Raw genomic sequence first — 18,953 nt, 5'->3', positions numbered from 1 at the left:
GCCCCCAGCTGCAGTATCGAAGGCTTTACTGAGGCAGGGAGTGTGTGGCTGGGGGGGTCACATAGCTGCTGGCCAGGGCTCACCCACCCCAGTGCAGGGGGTGTCCCCTTCACTGTTTACTCAGCTACTGCTAGGTGCATCACCCTTTCACTAATACCAGAAATTGTTTCTCACTTCTCTCCACCCAAACCTTTATTTTCCACCCACAAATAGAAAACCAGATACTTAGAGCATCACAGAGGATATTTCTGTCAATAAATATTGGAACACCACCTGTCCAACCCTATCAAAATGCTGCAAGTAGATCACAACAGTTCAGGAATGGAGTTACACTTCACGTTTAACAGATCACCGTAATCTTGCTTCAGCTGACTGATACAGCATCTGATCTTCCATTAACCTTGGATAAAATTGTTCCTGGATGAGAGGTTAGCTTCAGGTAGATGACATATCTTCTCCACTGCCCTGCTAAATTTTGAAATAGTGCCCTTCCACATTCACTGTGCTGACAGCACAGCACAGCTAGCTGCAGATGGGTGTGGAGAAAGGTGCTGTCCTGCACCATGTTAAATCAGATCAGCACAAAAATACATTAACACACAGACATGACTGCACGCTCAAGAAATGATGCCACATTGAAGACAGAGCTCTAGCTTCTCCAGACACAACAGATACCCATGGAAGAATATCATCCTGAACCCAGATACTCACACTGAGGCAGCTAAATAATTATTTACATCGTGCCACCAGCTTCAGAATACTACACCCTAAGAAGCACTCTCCTGCTGGAGCCAGATCTGTGATGACTCGAAACAGACACCTTTCCTGCTTGCTGTACTAAGGGAGAGCAAAATGACTTCACTTTATCAGTTAACAGTACTTTTACAAGTATGAATATCATCCATAACTTATAAATAACCTTCAATCTCCATCAAGGAGTCTCCCACAGAATTACAAATCCACATATTATCCACAGAGTCCACACAGCATCCCAGTGACATGGGTGGGAGGACATGGCTGTTCCAACAGCACAAAATGTCCACATTCCCTGAACATCTTGGAGAATTCTGTATTCTTTTCAGGATAAGTTCCTGCTAGAAGAAGCCTAACAAGATGGGTTATGCTGAAGCTGCCAAAGCCAGATGCAACAAGAAAAAAGGTTGCAGGAAGAAAGAAAGAAGATGCACAGAACATTTGTTTCAGAACTTCAGAGAGAAAAAATAATGAAGATGAACCCAAAGAAAGGCATTTTCTTCTATCCTAGCCTAGCAGGGGAGCGCTAGTCTAGTTTAACAGCCTTTTCATATCCTACAAATGCATCAGGGAAATTTTAGTCAAAGAGGTGTACCAACAGGGATATCTCAAGGTCTATGAAATTTTCATTTAAATCAAAAATGAAATTACAAAAATCAGAACAAAAATATATTCCTAGTTCACAGACCTGCGCAGAACACTAGAGTTATTTAATAGTCATTTTCAGCTATGAGGTCACTGAATTTTGCTTTTTCAGCAGAGTAGCCTTCAGGCAAATGAAAATCAAACCCTTTTTAAAACATCTGATCTTCTCTCAGTTGACTCAAGTGGAAAAATTTATATTTAGTAATAGCACAGAAGGACAGTGGTCTGGCACTTCAAGTGTGTTCTGAAGGCTCTTGAGAAGCAGTAGACGCTTTTGTAAAAAGCAACCACTATGCTAACAGGCAGTACACAAAAAAAGCAGTTCTGTAAATAGCTGCCAAGCCTGAGATTCTGTCAAATATGGACTTCTTCTTTCGAAAGGTATTAAATAAAATTAAATAAAAGTAGTGGCTTACACCTGAGCCAAGCTCCACGATGGTTCTGTTGCGCTCTCTGAGCACTAAGAGCTGAAGCTAATCAGAAACTTGTTCAAACAACGCTGACTTGCGGCTACAACAAAACAAAAAACAACAAAAACACTAAACCACCCCCCTTCATACTGAACATTTCTTCTTGTCCTATTTCACAGTAAAAATAGCTTCCATACTAAACCACTATTACTTATATATAGAAATTTCTGATTAGGAAACAGTGAAGTTCAGGTTAAAAGTCAAAAAAAAAAAAAAAAAAAGACAACCAGAATATTTGAGAAAACATGCCTTGTAAGCACAGCAAAAAAATATATTAAAATTTCTGCAAATTAGCAAGAGTTAGCAGAGAGGTCTTTCTTATTGTTCATGAACACAGAATTTGAATTCTTCCCATATTCCTAAGAGTCTATCCTCCAATTTTGACTTAAAATTTGAGCTATAGATCTTTTTTAGAGCATGTTAGGAGGAATAAATCTAGTGGAACTGACATAAAGAGACGCCAGTCTCTCTGTAACTATGATTGAAGCGAACAATTAGAAATCTAATTTCTGGCCAACAAATTGAATTTACCAAAATGAAAATGATGCCTTTGAAACATTTTTCACAAGCTTTTTCCATCAGTCACTGGCAATTTTGCTATTAATTTCAATGGGAACAGAAGTAAGTCATACGCCATGGTAATATGTTTCTAGAGAGTAACACAAAATCTAAAATCACATCCAAAAACTATGATAATGGCTTTGGGATGAGTGGGGATGACCTCCTGGTAATTATGCATTTGTTCTGATACTGTTTCCTGAAAAGTATAAAGCTAATTTTATTATCCCTTTACTTCACAGCAAAAATATCTTCTACCTGGAAGTATTTTAATCAATTTCTTCGGAAATCAATTGGAAAATAAATATTGACATAGGCAGGGGTAACAGAATTGGCTGTTGGTTATTAATTGCTGCATATCCAAGTAATATCATCTTGTAGGCTGCATTTTGCACACACCACTTAAATCCCCCATGAGCTGCACAGAACCACCTCTCAGTTCAGGACCATAAGTTGATTCAGCCCAGCAAATGTGACAGGGCATTGGCCTGCTTGAAAGTTGCTTTGCCATGAGTTCCCAAGGCAGAAGATTCATTCATTGCTTCTAGCTCACAAGAAGAGACACGCGGCCGATAACGCGACAAGCAGACGCTGCAGAGAGATTTCGGACATTCAGAAGTATCAGTTGCCCAGCTGGGAGCTTTGTCCTCAACTTCTTTTTGTTGGCAGCTCAACTATTTTAAATTTAAAACAAGATAAGTACCGAGTGGTTCTGCAGTACATTGTCTTTTAAGTTATTTAGTTATTTTTTATGTAAGGTGATGTATAGAGAAAAGTAATACGCCCAAAGTCATGGAAAGAACAAGTCTCCTGAGCAAAACACGCAGTGAGACCTTCTAACTCTGATGCATAAGGGAAAATACCCTGTGCCACAATTTTAACATCCTCCTATAGGTTGAGACAAACACCTATACATAAAGGAATGCAAAATTACCAGACAGGAATTACAAAAATAAATTATTTAAGCAATACACTAAAGAGTCTTTATTATACAGTTAAAAATCGTTTATGCATTCTTAAATATCTGGAATTGAATATTCTTCTATAACTAAGAGCTGTTCCACCACTTTCTTGCAGTTCATCCCTACTATATTTATTTTTTAAGCTAAAATTGAAGTCAAGGTAGGGTTTTCTCAATGTTATTGTGCTGGATCTCCGTTGTTACAACTTGTCTTGGCTGGGGGGCAAAAAAGCTACAGATTCCCCACTCCTCATCCTTTCTCTACTTCAACTCAGGTTTGAATATTTTTTTCCTATACAATTATTTTTATCTGATTTATTCTCAGTTCATTAGTGGAATGGTTTGAGATTCCCTCCCCTCCCATCCTCTGGTGGCTTAAATCAATCAATAAACAGATCTTTAAAAAAAAGAAACAAATAAAATCATTCTTCATTTCTTCTCTGCCCTCAAAGGGTTACTGTCTTTTTCTGTCTAAATGAACAAAGGAAAATGGGACTTTATTTTTCATATAGGAAACCACTTATTTTTACACTAGAGATATTTTGCTTACCCAGAAGTCCTGCTTTCTAGTATATGTGAAACAAAATTACTTCAAATGCATTAAAATAAATGACCAATCCACTACCAAGCTGTGGAATGTGATTATTTTTATATTAATATTACACTAAATAGCTTGAAAGACAAGGAAGCACTGAGACCTACTTCTCATCGTCTTTTATCTTGGGTTACAATGTTTGATTTACATCTTTGAAAAGTATTTCCTGAAATTTTTTGTATTTTGTATTTTTTGTATTTTGTATTCAAAAGTATATTGAACTGCTCAGTAGTATCAAATTACCTAAGGAGACACTGAATCTCCACATAAAAATTCATTACTCTTCATTTTCTTTGATGAACAAACTACATTGTATCTGAGGTTGCATAGATTGTCATTATTTGAATTTCATTTTAAAATTGAGTATTTTTTTGCTACTTACTAAAATTAAATTTAAAAAAAAAAAAATGGAGAGGGGGAGTAATGACATGGAGAAAGGCTATTTTTACTGGGGAGGAAAAAAAAATTTTTTGAATGACATGAGATAATGCACCAGGGAGCAAACTGGGCAAAGACTTGGAAACACAAGCTGTGTAAACTGCACAAAATAATTGGGTGACACAGAGCAGCAAAGCAGCATGTGGAATTGAATATAAGCAAATTAAAGTTAGGAATATTTGTCTATTATGCTTTACAAGCCATCACTGTATGGCAAATCCACTGACACTGAATAGGAAATCTCTGTCCTGTCCCGTAATCTAAAAATGTTCCACCAAGCCTGGGCAACTGCATCAACCGCAGCGTGGTTTGTGAAAAAGCTATTAGCAGAAATGATGAAAAAGTACAGATACGCAAATTGTATAACTCCAGAGTTATGAATAAATGCATATCATATAAAAGATAAATTAAAGTTTTCAATCGGTAACCCAAAATGAGGTCTGGACTCAAATAACAGACTTCTGTGATTAATGTTATGTTGCTCCTCACTCTGATTGAGTCTTTTCTGCGAGAGTGCCCGGAATACTTCAGTGTTTAATATCTCTTGTGATATTGGAGTAAGGCAATTTAGAGTGCAGAGATGAATCTTTAGACATAAATGAAACAAAAGCATGCAACTGTCACTGGCATTCATTCAAGGAAAACATTCTAACTGATCGGGGGCTGCTTTTCACTTTGGAAGGAAGAGGGTTTCTGTGGTGCAGTGTAACTCAGTCCTTTGATATTCGAGCACTCACCGAAGGCCAACCTTTGTTCTCACATAATGAGCAATATGCAACTGCCTCTTTTCCTCTTCACTGCTGACCTGCCATGCAGGAAAATCATAACCACGCTTTTCTTACAGTACATGAATGTTGCAAACACAAAAGTATAATGGAAATAAAGCTTCTCAATGCAGTAGCAACGATTTAATAGATTACTTGTGGGAAATAAGCAGTTTGTTGTTTTTCTTTTTTAACAAACGAGAGAACCAATCCCTCTACAGACACTGTTTGAGAATCAGCCACATCACTTTAGCAAAGCATTAACTTCTTAGGAAAGGTTTTCACCAATTCATTTTAAGTTTTATTTGCAGGGCTCTGAGTAGTGAATTCTAAATCACTGATTAAAGGATAGCAAAACAATGCTTAATCTAAGGGAGCCGTTCATGATTTATTTCAAGGCCCAGTATTTATAGATAGGAATAAATGAGGTGCTACAGGAAAAATGGAAAATCTAGATAGCACTAAATGATTTTTAAAGTAGAAGATATTAGAATTCCTATGACTGTATTACCATTGCTCTTTTCAGGTATTTTTTAGAACTGCGTACTGAAGGCTTGGATAACAAATACACACGTCCGTTCTCAGGAATTCATAACAACATTGGCATATGCAAAGTCTCAATCCGATATTATATGCAGCAATGTATACAGTGCCTAAATACTGTCATAAATCATTCTCTATCCCTTATTCAAGAGGCTCCATGTTCTGCCTAGGAAATGAGTCGCGTGCAGCATTACCCCTGGAAAGGAGCTCTGACACAGACCAAACTGCTGCACTTAGCGCAATTCGCAATTTCCATGATCACAGAACCGTTCAGGTTGGAAAATATCTTGAAGATGATATCTAAATACCTTTAACCCCATGCAATGCTACAGGCTTGGAAATAAGCATCTGGAAAGCGCAGTGGAAAAGGACCTGGGGATGCTGGTTAACAGCCAGCGGAACATTAGCCAGTGTGTGCCCAGGTGCTAGATCAGGGGTAGAGTGGCCAGCAGGACCAGGGCAGGGATTCTCCGCCTGTGGCCGCTGGTAAGGCCACACCTCGAATCCTGTGTCCTGTTCTGGGTCCCTCACTAGAAGAAGAACTTTGAGGCTGTCCAGGGAAGCAGCAGAGTCACCATCCCTGAGGGTATTTAAAAGGCATGTAGCTGCAGTACGTGCTGACACGGTTTAGTGGTGAACTTGGCAGTATTAAGTTGTGTTTTCATTCTATGACCTTACAGGTCTTTTCCAAATGTAATGATTCTGTGGTCCTGGAAATGGCAAATTATGGTGAGTAAATTGTCAGCAGCACTGCTGATGATCTGCCTGAGATCACGGCGTTCATCAGCAGCCTCTCTGCTGCAGGGTGAGCACGGCACACGCTCAGCCATTCTCCCACAGTCACTTCACTGCTGGGTTTCAGCAGAACTCTGCTATCTCGTGTCTGCTTACAAGGCTAGCTGTGTGGTTAGATGTGAGCACTCATCTCCTTCACCTCTTTGATTACGCTGTTTGCTAATTTAGCTAAATATATAACTAGACGTACACAGTAGCAATGCGATCACTAAACTCAACTGATAAAAACCTCAAGGGTTTTTACATCTTATTTCATATGATGACAGACAAGAACAGCATTTACCTATTTTACACATGCAGTTTCCTGCAAATTCTTTCAAGATGAAATAATTAATTGGCTAAGATACAATGTTTATGTCAATAAGAGAAAACTCTAAAGTATCACTGTTCTGAGTTAGGATACCACTTCTCCCTGACTCACTGATATTCAGTAATGCAGTGAAAGTAATGGAATAAAAGTGTTTTCAAAGATGTCATATTTTGCAACCCTACATTTCGCAACCTCCCATGACAAGGATTTGCTGGAAGAATTATCAAGGAAATTAAAATAAATTAATGCATGTTTCCCAAAAGAACAGCCAAGTTTATTAAATGCAGTGATGTTTAAAGTCCTTAGGCTTTGTTTTGGTGCTCAGGTTAAGGGCTGGTTTGGGGGTGTTTTGGTTTGCCTTTTGACGGGGGCAGTGTGCAGGTGAGAAAATCTTGTAGGATTTCAGCTTTTAAGGTCTACTATATGTAATCCTACATCATACAGAGCATATTCCACAGGAGACTGATGTACCAGCAAGCATTGAGAAACTGTTATTTCATGTCATCCTTAATAGAAAGTTGTGTGCCCCAACACTTGGGATGATTTCTTTAACTCTTGAGTTATATTTTTTCCATGAGTTGCTAGTCCAAGCATGTCTCAATAATATAAAGACTAAAATTAATATTAAGAACACTACTTGCATGGGCATGTATCTCTGTAACATACACAATTATGACAGACTTCATCAAATAGATGGATGAGGTCAAAAAACAGATAATCAGATTCGGACAAGAAGAGGACAGCACAACATCTGTCTTTTCTATTTTCTGCTTGCCTACACGATTAAGCAGGGTTTCCTGCCCTTCAAGGGGCCCTGAAGCATTCATAGCAATTAGTGGGGTCCCAATATGTCCAAACCTCCAGTTTAGATGACAATTTCAAAGTAAACCCTCAACCCATTTGCAGCCTCTGAGGACTGCCTCAACAGCCGATGTGATCCTAGGATTTTCATTAGGAAAGCTCTGTGTTCCTCAGGCTGTTACTGTAATAGAGCACTATTGATCTGTAATAGAGCACTATGGCACGGAAATGTTTTGCATGGCACGGAGTCAGCATCATCAGCCTCCGTCATACGCACTTGTAACACACTGCTGTGAGCAGAGGGTTCAGTGGTACACAGATCCACAAACATGTAAACACACATGTGCAATATATACCAGTTAAACGTTAAAAACTAACTGGTGGACATTATCATACTTTCTAGACTAATCTAAATCTAATCATATATTAAAAAAAAAAAAAAACCAACCAAAAAGTAGTGCATGCTATAATGTCCCTTTTTTAACCTGAAATTGTTGATAAGGAATTTTTCAGTTCCATCCAGAATTTTTCAGAGAACCACATTTTTCAGCTAGAAGAAAAACCAAACAAAAATTTTAATTAAAACTCAGGAAATGCTTTCAAGAATAAAGCATTTTCATGCATCCTGGTTTTTTTTCCATTGGAATAACTCTCACGAGTTTAAACAAGCTCTTAAAAAATAAAAATCAGAAACTCTTCCTTATTTTACTAATTATTTTCTTCTTTACCACTCAGCTACTTGGACAAAACAGTAATACATTAGAACCCTCAAGACACTTTATAGGTTTTTAATAAAATCTCAACTGAACAGCAATCTAAAGAATATAAACTAATTTCACTTATAAAAGAGCTATAAAGTATTTCCACAAAAATTGTACTAATCTCTCAGGGCACAGGAGCCTCAAAGTTTCTTGTGACCCCTGAAATCCATGTTGTCTGGGTGAATTTTACTGCCCTCCATTTATTAAGTTATCTCTTGTTTCTCTGCATGTTTTATTTCCGCTACCACAAAAACATTACACTTTTGCTATATGTTTCAAAACTACCAAGTAAAATTTTGATTCATAGCAAATTAAGAGCTGCCCATTTTATTGATTTTGAACATTATCATCAAATATTTGCAGGAGGGATGGAAAAAAAAATCAGTGCTGTCTCAATATAATCGCAATGTGCTTATGGGAACGAATAAAAAGCTAGAATTGATGGGGTTTGATCAGATCACGGAGAACAGACAGAGGAGACACAAAACTGGCAGATTAGTCAGAGCTTCACCAACCAAGGTTTTTGGGGTGCTACGTGGAAGGTCACATCCAGGATCAAAAATCAGAATGCAATTTTATTCCTAGAAGTAATTAGCTTGACAAATAATAAGGAGATCACAGCTGCACAAGATAATACAGTTAATGGCTTATAGGTAATCTGGGAAATATTGAGGAGGAAGAGGGAGGCTGTGCTGCCTCTGTGACTGCTACTAAATCACTGTGTCCAGTTCTGCTGTCAGCATTTCAAAGACATTCACAAATGGGTTCAAGAGAGAACCATAAGCATGACCACAAGATTGAAAAACATCACTACTAATAAAAGATTTATAGAGGTCAATCTATTTAGTTTGTCAAATAGAAGATTGAAGTGTCACTGGATGACAATCTATAGCCTACTATATGGGGGGAAGGAATTTATTGTTAGAATTCTTCTCAAAAGTATAACAAAATCTAAGTGGGGGGAAAATAGGGAAATAAATATATGCAGGTTAGAAAGAAAGCACAGATTTATAATGGTGAAAATAATTAATACTGATAAAATACTCTGAGGATTACAATGGGTATTTGTGTAGAGGTATGAAAAGACATTTTCAGATTCAGACCAGAATTTTCAAGGTCTGGGGATTTTTTTAATGTATTCCAAAGCTCAGTCATCACTGCTGATTTGGAAGAAGAAATTCATTCTGGGAAGCATAATGACCCATTCCATGGCAAGAGTTCAGGTTACACTGTAATGCAGTCTCTCCCTTTCCACAACTGAAATGAACCAACCAAGAAAAAAAAACGGAGCAACACAGAAAAAGAGAGACAAAATAAAAGGAATCAATCTTTTTTCTTAATTCTACCTGTGCTGCAGCCTAATTATCTTTCCACTTAAGGTTTTCCAATTTTATCCTCATCTGTCACTAGGCATTTATTAAGTCTGATCTTTTGTATGGAACAATGTTAAATGTTCTTCAGGTGTAGAGAAAGATTCTGATCACTGTTAATATTTGTGTTTCCTACTGACACATATGATTAAAACCTAACTTTCCATGGAAAAGCAGGAACACACCACAAAGTAATTATTTTTTATCGCGTTACTACACAAATTTCTCTGTACCTCACTCAGAGGTCTTTTCATTAGAAAGACAGAAAAGAAAAACAGACAATTATTGCTCATGGCAACAAAAAATACCAAAAATGTCTTGAGCACTTGACAAATACATTAGGAATCACAGACATGGCTGAAAAGAGCCTGAGATGGAATAATCACTTCTGAAGTTCCTGCGAAGTCTAAGACATGTTGACTGAAATTAAAGTGAACATAAGAACAGGCAGTTGCTCAAAAGTAGTTTCCTGACAGAGTGAATCAGTGACCAAAAAACGCCCACACAACAGAAAAATCCCTTTTCTGCTAATGCCCAGCTAGTTATCTCTTGACCCTCTTCCACAAGAAAAACACATAATAATTCCTATCCTCACATTAAGTCCAGCACACATCAATTGCTAGATATGCTTAATTCTTCCTATCTTTGGAATACTAATGAGTCACATTCAGCTTCACTGACCAAAACCACAATGTACTCAAAAGTAAAATATATCTATTTGTCATAGAAGAAAGTCTCTACTTCTAACACTGCTAATAATTTCAGCTGAAATTACACCACAGTGAATTGTCTTTGCCTGTGCACAAAGCTTGATCTAATATGAGGACAGCAATGCCCTAAGGCACCTGGCACAGAAGGAAATCTGAGTAGTTCTAGAATATTCTCAGCTTTGAAAAGCTGCATGTTTACCATCAGTCATTGATTTCCCAAACATATTATAGACAGAAAATGACTGCTAGTATGTATTGATTTTTATGCATACACAGATTATAAAACCAGAATAGAATACTAGAGTCATGTAACACAGAAAGGACCAAAGGAATTTTCAAGCTTAGTTTCTGTTTGAAAAAAAACCATATAACATAGCAAATCATCAGACCCCAATGCAAAAGACTTCGGCGCAGTAAACTGACCACAAATCAAAAAAAAATTCTTGCAAAAATTAACTTTCCTGTATTATTAAGGATGTGCAAATTATTTCTCCTTTAAATATGTCTAAACTCAAGTCTTAGCCAAGAGCCTTTGTCAAATACTATGCAGAAGAGCTCTCTACAAATGCAAAATTTGCTAGTGCACAAATACACTGTTTCCACAGCACTTCATTCACCTAACTTCAGTTTTCTCAGGTTTCTAAAAGATTTTTAATAAGCTTAATGAAGTTTAGAGAAGAATTGGCATAACTGAAGGCTTGACGAACATTTTATACTCAGATGTGCAGAAAGGCTTGTACTTAGTAAATTAAGAGGAGGGCTGAAAGCTTGCTTGAGCCCAGTAGTAGCTCTCCCAGTTCCCAGAGCAGTTCTTGTTTATACAATCTAGACATCAACATGATGATTAATCATATTGGACATGGTAGCAAACATGGTGTGCTTCAACAGGATACTGGACAAAAAGTACAAAGATCTTTGGCCACAATAAAGAGTTACATATACATAAATTAGCAAACATGCCAGCTGGCAAACAACCATCCTTCCCTCCTAATGTCAAACACGGCTACTTTCTTTGAGCATTGTTCTACTTACACTTCCCCATAATTTGGGACAGGACACATATATTTTGGCGGCTTACAGAAAGCACCTAGGTTAGCAATGCCCAGCTGAAAACCTTGTTTCACCTGTCTAAAAACAACTTGCCTTTTAACACACTTCAGTAAGGAATGATCACTATTGCATGATTAGCTGCTGGATTAGCATCACTTGCAAGTCATGAAGTTAGTTTTTCTCTACTTGACACACAACAAACCACGATATGAAAAACAGCAGCCAAGAATAAGGCTGAGACACTCAGATGGAGCTTCACAGTCTGAAATAGGGCGTATAAAGCTCAATCAGCTGAGAAACAGGCTAATTTTACACAGGCTAGAGAAGAGGACTATTCTGTGTTAATGATCAATGTTCACACTTGCCAGCCTCGATAGGTGCTTGTGAGATATTTGGAGCATAAGAACCTTTCCATCTCCCAAGTGCCATATAAATAATCTGAGATAACCAGCACAAAAGATTTGTTGGGATAACAGAGCAGTAAAAACACAAATCCCTAACATGCCACCATATTCCACTATATTATCATCTTAACATTTTACTACAAATTCTTTTTTCCCCCACTGTTCTTATCTTGCATCACCTCAGATTCCCGCAATTACTCTGTGTTCTCCAAACCCATCCCCATCAACGATCAACCTCTGTGCTCCCACTCCAGTATTTTTCATTCTTCCTCTCCCTCATCCTGCAATCATGAAGCCCAGACCACCTCCCTACCGACCCAGTTATTCCTTTATATTTCATGACTGTGTCGGATCTCCTTTCCTCTTTCTTTGTTCATGTCCTCTCTTAAATTGCACACAATCATGAACCTTTGAATTTATCTTCCCATTTCTAACCTGAGCTCTATAGATGCCCCACTTTTTTATGTCACAGAGCAAAGCCTAGAAGCTCAGCTCACAGCAAAAAAAAAAAAAAAAAAAATCTTTAGAAAAAAATTTAAATATATTCTGTGTTTGCAAAAACCTGCTCTTCATGGGAGAGGCCATGACTGCAGATTCTAGTCATAAGAAAGAAGAATAAACAAAGATAATCTAAAACTAGCATTTAAAGACCAAATGTCTGTACCCTGCCACTTCGCAATAAACTTGTATTTCTCTTGTTAGGGCTAAGATATGAGGAAGTTTTTCTTCATATTCATCTAAACAAAAAATGAATGGCATAACAGCAAGTAAAAGATGTCTCATTTTAACACTACTAAACCTGTGGTACACTATAATTTTATCACAAATTATTTGTAATTTTCTTTGCAAAATGGTTTGTATTGAGAGGCTTAAAGTTTTGCCAGCAACATCAGCACTTATTCAGGGTCAGCTGTACTTCACAAAAGCATTTTAAGGAGTATAATTTTAGCATGGAGTCAGGTCAGCTACAGAAGATACAGAGTTAGCAGGTTGCAATAAATTCTCTCAAAGTCCTCATTAATGCTCTGACATAACAGATCCATTCAAGCTCTAAAACATTTCGTCACTGTGCTTTACCATAATATCTACCAGGAACTAATGCATTTTCTTTTGGGTCCAAATGCAAAATTCCCAAACTGATCTCAAGAGAAAAATCCAAAATGCCTAATTTCACTACGACTTTAAAGAGACTCTCAATAATGCTTCAGTTTCACTGGTAAAAAACAAATACAGTTTTTGACAAATCAAGTTTCAGGTTTGCGTCCTATTTGCAAATGTTGTCAGCCAATAACTATTGCCTAATGTTATCAACATACATGGTTGTTGATATCAAAATTTTGCAGACATTCTTCACTTAAAACACCACTCACATAAAATATCTTATATTCAGCTCCAAATTTTTGAAACTTTGATTTAGCAGTTTGTTAATGCAATATAAGAACTTTTCAAATCAAGCCATATTTACCATATCTATCTATCATCTATTGGTATGAATGAAATAGTTTTTTTAAGCCCTTTGATTATATAAGGTGAATTTAAAGCTCTTTAAAAATGCTACCACACATAAAATAATTAATTGTTCTTCTATCTGTGAATGTCAGAATTTAATATTTTACATTTATGGAAGCAAATATCATTAGAGAGGTGCCTTTTGGAGAGCTTCTCAGAGTATCAGTGGGGTAGACTAAATGCAAAACCTCTCATACGTGTCACAGAACTTGGAGGGTGAAAAACCAAAGCTTATTTTAAGGTGGGAGAGAAAGCAAATTAATATTATATGGGGGAAAAAAAAAAAAAAAAAAAAAATTGCTTCCTTCTTTCCCTGAGCAAGCACAAGTGCCCAGAGTTGGTCAGCTGCTAACCAAATCCGAGCAGCCAAAGTGAGGTTCTGTGGTAAAGCAACACTCAGCATTTTGCTGGTTGATGTGCGTTAACGTCACAGCGAGCAGCAAACACCGCAGCTGAAAGGAACAGCCAAGAGGCAAATCCAGAACCTGGCCAAAGGCAGTGACTCAGCTGCACTCACAAATGGCAAGAGAGGGATGCAAAATCTAGCAGTTGACAGAATTGCTGTTCTAGTGCAGAAAACTGATGATATTAACCAGGACTGCTGAAAGAGGGCTCATCTGCAGGCCTGACCATCTCAGCTGGACCAGGTAAATCATAAGTACCAGTGACGGCTTTCCATGAATAGTGACCTTGCTTAATTCGTAAAGGAAATGTAACATTTCCTTCTCTAACACATTCAGTGAAAAGTAAGAACGATCAGGGATTAATTTAGATTTAAGGTCTGTCTGAATTAAAAATAACCAGAAACCTCAGGTCATCTAAAATAACACCTTGTCCTCTGATGCTTATGAACATCAATGACATAACAGAAAGTTTTGATCGTTCCACTGTTCCGTGCTTCCTGTTTTAGAAGGCAGCTGATGTCCATATGAATGGGGAGCTCTAAGAAGTCACAAAATAAAGCACTGAACTCCATGGGGCTTTTTCTGACTCAGAAAATATCATCTTTTGAGCAGGTGAGCTAACATGAGATTGACCAAGAGTTAGGTGACCTAAATCTGTTGCCTTTTCAGCTCATGGGAAGATGATCAGTGCACGAACAAAACTAAGGGGAAAAACAAAACAAAACAAAACAAAACAAACAAACAAAAAAAAAAAAAGGCAAACAAACAAAAAAGCAAACAATAACAAAAAAATGGAACAGTTTTTGCCTTCTGGTACTGCAATTATTTAAAGTACGCTTTTTTTGGACTGTTGCAATGCAAGTACTATCATCTCTTAATCAACAAAATGGTAATAGCAGTGGATAGTTAGTTATAATTATAGATTATAAATTATGCAAATTGTGGCTGTTGGAACATGGATTATGGCTAATTTTTCATAATGCAATTTTTATATACATAGTTCTTAAAGAAAAAATAAAAAAGAAAAAGCAGAAAAGCACTAAAAAACTTTATAAATCTTGGAATATTCCACTAAAGCCAAAAGTTGCAATTAAATTATTTGTTTATTTACTTGTCTTCAGCTGTTTGTCTTTTCCTCTGTATGGTAACTATCCAGAAGACTACACGAGAAAATGAGCATTTCAGTGAAAGTGAAACCACTTCTGCCCTGAACAGAGGGGACTCTCCCCTCTCCTCATGTTCTGATACCATTGGTCACAGATATGGCAGAAGTGTTGGGATTGTTTCACCTCTGTGTGTAAATTCTCAGATGTTCTTCTGCTATATACAGCCCATAAAACAATTTTCTATCAATCTGTTAATTACTGTATCATTTTATCATATCTGAAATAGAAATCAGAATAGCAAAATGATTCCTGTGTACTTTTAACTCCATTAAATATAACCAAAGCACAATTGTTTTCCACCTAGGAAAGCAGAGACTCAGAGTTCACTCCACTCAAAGAGTCTCCAAATCCCGGAGGGCCTGAAGGACTAAGTGCCAGTATCAGATGCCAGCAGGCACTGTCACATCCTCACTGGCTCACGGTATCTGCATCACACGGCAATGCTGCACCTCTGTTTTCTGCATGGTATCATGAAAGTTATAATGAGGGTATGAAATATTCACCTCCTGAAGAGACCAGTAATACTAAATTCTAATTCTGTCCAATCTAAATTTAGTAAGCAAATAACTATAAATTGGACCTCTGCACTTAGAACAGTGAGGAACTGCAAACAAGCGGTAACTGCAGATGCAATGAAGTCAGTATGACTTTGCAGTATTTCAACCTTCCTTAGTAACTCCCAAGATTTGGGGCAGCCTGCTCAAGACAAGGATGGTTGCTTCTTTTGTGATGGGTTTGTAATGAAAATATACCCTGAAAAGTATTTCAGAGTTATAAAACTTTTAAGTAGTGAATAAAGCACCAAAGAAAAGCATTCAACTAGCGTGCACCATCTCAAACCATCAGGACGAAATAGGACAGTTTGTACAACATCCAGAGACGTGCCAAGCACTCCCAGCACAGAGCCAGGCAGGTTGCAGCATTCTGTCTTTAAAAAAAAAAAAAACCAAACTAATAAAATTAGATTGCAACAGTTCTCAAGTTTGCAGATATCCATCAGAAGCTTTTACAATCTGAAAGTACTAATGGGACCATGTAAGGCAGTGGCTTCCTAGAAACAATGTGAGGCATCTTCAGTTTGTGTTAATAGAGAAATGGAAAGAAAAAAAAAAAAAAATCAAAACAGAAACACGTCGTTTTCTACTACCATCCAGCAACCGATGAAAATATGTCATTAAAAGAATATCCTCCTGATTATCCAGTACTCTCACAAACCTGGCTTCAAAATGACTAAGTCACTGGTATTTGTGCTTCCACTGCTGCAATAAAATCCCACTAGCAAGTTCACAAAGAGGCTCTGCATTGCACATTTCTCGCTTTTCCTCTGGTACCTCTGCCTCAATCTTCCCCTAAAGTTTCACAGCTGATAATGCAGGAGCATTGCACCCCACATTCACCCCTGGCTCTCTGGAATGCTCCTGGTCCAGTTCCATTTACAGGCTCCACAGCCTATTCAGTTTGCACTGAAGAGCTACACACACAACAACTAAACCAACATAGATGTATGTGCTGTTCTACAGCAGCTATTACTAAAAATTCAATAGTAACATTAATATATATCACAGGCCTCAAGGGAAATAAATCTCTTAAGTATGACCAATTAAAGATTAAAAATCTGTGCAGCTAATGCATTCCAAAAATAAAACGAGTCCAAGCATCTCTGAGATTATTTATCCTTGACTGGAAAGGCTTTTGTTGGAACCTTTTACCTCAAAACTGGCATCTACGAATTTACAGTTTCACTTTGAAGAAGCAGGAAGAAGACTTGTGGAATATTAACCGTATATAGATCCCTTGCATTTGCATGTTTTTTAGTATCAAACTTCAGATGGGTATTTCCCTGACATAATATATTCTGTAGATTAGAGATGATAGTGCTAATTGACTGTTTATAACTAAAGTCTGCCTGCTGCCACACAGAGATGTAAAAACAGAATGTACAACAGAGTTCTCCATAAGGCAATGCTGAAGTGAAAAAGATTTTGTCAGTGTTTGGTAAATTATAGCTCGATATGACTTTGCTGTGGCCTATTTAGGTCTTTTTAGAACTATTTTTGCCTGCTTTTTAAGAGTTGCTCCTTATACAAGCAACCATTAACAGATTGTGTTTGTCTATGTGATCTGCAAAAAACTTGTTTCTTCTCACACTCCACAATGAAAGGCTGCCCTGTTTAAAATGCTGTTTGTGGTACAAGGTGTTAAGTCGACTTCTGCCTCCAGAGAACAGCACAGGAGGAGCTAACTCCCAAGCCCATATTTATAAAGAGGATAAGCCTGCTTTTCCAAACCATACTTTCATGCAGAGGTTTAAATTAAAATCTTGTTTCATTATTTATAATTATGATTTCTAACTTGACACAACAAATCCAAAACAGAAGTTGTAGAAAATGAAAGAGCTTTTATATTAATTAACACTGTAATCATAGGTTGTTGTTTTTTGCCTAAACAAGCTATTCCAGCCTGCAGTGGTTACCCACAGGAATCCATGATAACCAAGTGCCAACACCATATTTGCCATACACTATTAATCCACGTGCCAAAAAAATCAAAGGCTAAGGATGTCGCAGAGATCACAGCGATATTCATTTTACCTGCTTATCGTTACCATTCGGGACGGCTCAAACAATGATACGTAGAACTCCGGTTCCTTCGGAGGGCATTACAGCAAAGATTTATTGAAAGACAAGCTCTTTTATACAGTATTTTGGTACAATGGATATTATTGCTTGCTTCAGACCAACACCTCTTAGTACCAGTAAACAACTTGGAAAAACACTGCATGTCAGGAAGAAGATATCTACAAGGATTGTTTTGAGTTCCTCCTTATGATTTCCCAGGCCCAAGAGAGTTATGTACTTGGCTTTTCCCAGAGGCTTCAAACTACTGCCTGGAGGCTAAAATCTAATTTCTGACCACTGTCAGTTCCCACACCTGCTAAGGGTGTCAGCTTCTTTAATCACATCCATTGGACAAAGAGAACTTAAAAGTACAAAGAAATTGCATAGCAAAAAGGTGGAGGGCCACAGCAACTATGCAAGAGCATCTGCATGGTAATGAACTGCTGTAGGAAAAGGAATCTGAGAAAAATTTTCAGTGGTCATAAACATTTTGGGTGAGAAAGCTTTCCAACGTATACAGAAATTTGAATCCAGCACTATCAAGGATAGTAAACACTTGAGGAAAGGCAATTTATGATCAAAGCCAGAAATACCCATAGGATCAACATTGTGCTGAGGCCTCCTTTACTTTTAGTATAGCAAAACTGAATGATGATGTGCTAACAGGATAGATCATGTTCTTGAGATTCTACCTGTAACACAACAATCTCCTTCCTACATTGAGGAGGAAGCAGCAAAAAACATAAAGCGGCAACAAACAGAAATAAAAGCTCCTATATAGAATGCTGGATGGTTCTTTTTTTTTTTTTTTTTTTTTGGTCCTACTAAGATGAGGTAACGATGTCTTCAGCTGGGAGACAAAAATCCAATAAAAGGATTATCCAGCAACTTTACTGTAACATCAAGACTGCAATATTCACACTTGTAGAATGATATAGCACAGAGAATAGTAAGGGAAGGATGAATTATAAAACACATTTTCTTTGAAATTTGATTCAGACAAATCAAATGATTAACCCAGCCTGTCTTCTAAATTGGGAAGAGAAACAAGTGAGAGAAACATCAAGTAAAATATTCCCAGTTTTCAATTTTCTGTGTGTATATAGCAAATATTCAGGCATTGCCATTGACTCTAAAAAACATTAAGCAAAAGCAAGTACCCAGTATGTATGTAGAAGTCTAATATTGTTTCATTTTATTAAAATATTTGCATGTTTTCTCAAGCCCTTTAGGAAACTACATACATTTGTCCATCACAAATATCTTACTTTCTCCTCTGCTGCTCTGAGGGCATCACCAAACTGGACCTGGTACTTCAGTAAGTCTTT

The 18,953-nt window shown here is 37.4% G+C and overlaps 1 protein-coding gene across 6 annotated transcripts in view; it reads right to left on the bottom strand.

Annotated features, from left to right (window-relative positions):
- OSBPL6 (oxysterol binding protein like 6) overlaps positions 1-18,953 on the bottom strand; it is a 98,887-nt gene that overhangs the window by 55,467 nt on the left and 24,467 nt on the right. The gene's annotated exons all lie outside the window — the stretch shown is intronic.

Source organism: Hirundo rustica, chromosome 7, assembly GCF_015227805.2.
Source record: "Hirundo rustica isolate bHirRus1 chromosome 7, bHirRus1.pri.v3, whole genome shotgun sequence".
Taxonomy (NCBI): domain Eukaryota; kingdom Metazoa; phylum Chordata; class Aves; order Passeriformes; family Hirundinidae; genus Hirundo; species Hirundo rustica.
This window is presented reverse-complemented; position numbering and strand designations above follow the sequence as displayed.